The sequence below is a fragment of the Solanum tuberosum genome, unplaced genomic scaffold (genome assembly GCF_000226075.1).
Source record: "Solanum tuberosum cultivar DM 1-3 516 R44 unplaced genomic scaffold, SolTub_3.0 scf00355, whole genome shotgun sequence".
In the NCBI taxonomy this organism is placed as follows: domain Eukaryota; kingdom Viridiplantae; phylum Streptophyta; class Magnoliopsida; order Solanales; family Solanaceae; genus Solanum; species Solanum tuberosum.
Genome location: NW_006239277.1, coordinates 63,796 through 65,742, shown reverse-complemented (window position 1 = coordinate 65,742; position 1,947 = coordinate 63,796). Strand labels below are relative to the sequence as shown.

Below are 1,947 nucleotides of genomic sequence, written 5' to 3'. Positions count from 1 at the left end.
CCCCTCCTGGCTCCTTGTCTACACACACATATAAACCTTTGTATCTTTCATATTATGTTATATTATATCTTCTCAATAATAACATGTCATTATAGCAAATAAAAAATTGTATATCGGAACAACTAAGTTCATTATAAAGAGATTTTATTGTATACCAAAACTCGTTGAGGTTTAAATATGATAATTCTGATAAATATTTTCAAAAAATATTTTCAACTCAACTGAAATAAAAGAAATATTTTCAAAAAATATTGGATAAATTACATAAATCCTATAGTTTTAATATGAAATTACAATCTATCCCTAATAAGTTTCTAATTACTTTTTTTTTGCTTTTTTTTCACCCTCCCTAGGAGCTCCCACCCCTTTTGGCTCCCTTGGTGACTCGAACTCGCAACCTTCGCGTTGGAAGTGAGGGGTGCTTACCATCCGAGCAACTCCCTCTCGTCATAAGTTTTTAATTACATTAATCCTTTAAAAATTAAAAAAATTGGATACAATAATTAAAGCTAGGATACATTAATATGTAGCTCGGATACTTTAAAAACTAGTTCGGATACATAATATATAACTCGGATATATTAAAAACTAGCTCGGATACATTAAAGAAACACAAGATTTTTGGAGATATTTAAAAGTAATAGGGGATAATAGAAATAAGTGAAACAAAAGGTGTGTATTTCTGTAATTTGTCCAAAACATTTAGGGGTCGTTTGGTAGAGTGTATAAGAATAATGCTGAATATGATGTATTAGTAATGCATGCATTAGTAATGCTTGCATTAGTTATGCTTGCATTATTTCTTATACATTGTTTGGTTTGATGTATTGGAAATAGCAAGCCTTGTATAAAGACTATTAAAAAATATTTGTTTACAAAAATACCCCCACATTATTATTATTATAATTAATATTATTATAATAATTATTATTATTATATTTATTATAATTATTATTATTATAATAATAATAATTATTATTATTAGGCTTAGAGGGTAGTTTTGTCATTAGTTAATCTAATGGATGCATTAAAATCATTGCATTGCTAATACCTAGAAATCCATGGCATTAGCAATACACACCTTAATACACAATAGAGTGTATAACTAGAGTGTATAACTAATGCTTGCATTAGTTATACATAGGTTGGAAAAGAGTACCAAACAAGGTACTAGTAATACACAATGCTAATGCATGCGTTATTTTTCCTAATACACTCTACCAAACGACCCCTTAGTGTGGCTGCTGGGATTCGAGCCCAGGTCTCCATGGCCACAACGTGGAATTCTCACCACTAAACTACAGCCACTTCATGTACATGTGTTTGCAGTAGTAGTATATAACTCATAATTCTCACCACTAAAATATATTTTCTCTTTGAATTTTTTTTGATGTGAATCTAAGAGTAAAGTTTAAATGTATTAACTCTCATATTGGGGATGGCTACTCAAAATTCTCCCTTCAACACCAACGATATATAGGAACGAATTGTCTCTTAAATCAGCGAACAACTGATTTCTTGGGACTTTCTTTACACAATAACAAAAACAATTTTGAGTGGTAATGAATATGTACATTAATAAAGAGCGCTAAAGTCTTTATATGCATTAGTTAATTGTCATTAGATCCAATGTCGCTATAAGATTTAGGAATATTTAGAAAGAATGTTAATTGCCGCTAAAAATACATATTTAGTAGTAATCAAGTTATTGTCATTAATTAATTATTGCTGCTAAAGATTATTTTTGATATAGTGTCAACCCTAATGTGATGAGTAGACATCGAGGTGTCAATACAACTCTATCGATAAGTACTCCTGCGAGTCATCAGCTTGTTATTCCTAGTGTATATTTGATTCTTTATATTTTCTGAATTAATGTTTGTTGAGAAAAATATGCAACAATGGGAACTTGGGCTTGTTGGAGTTACTTACAGTCCAACTCAAATT

At 29.9% G+C, this 1,947-nt stretch overlaps 1 non-coding gene across 1 annotated transcript; it reads right to left on the bottom strand.

The window, feature by feature from the left end:
- Positions 1 to 1,236: 1,236 nt before the first annotated feature.
- TRNAH-GUG (transfer RNA histidine(anticodon GUG)) lies at positions 1,237 to 1,308 on the bottom strand. Its single transcript has one exon. It is a non-coding gene; the product is annotated as a tRNA-His (tRNA).
- Between the last annotated feature and the right edge of the window lie 639 nt (positions 1,309 to 1,947).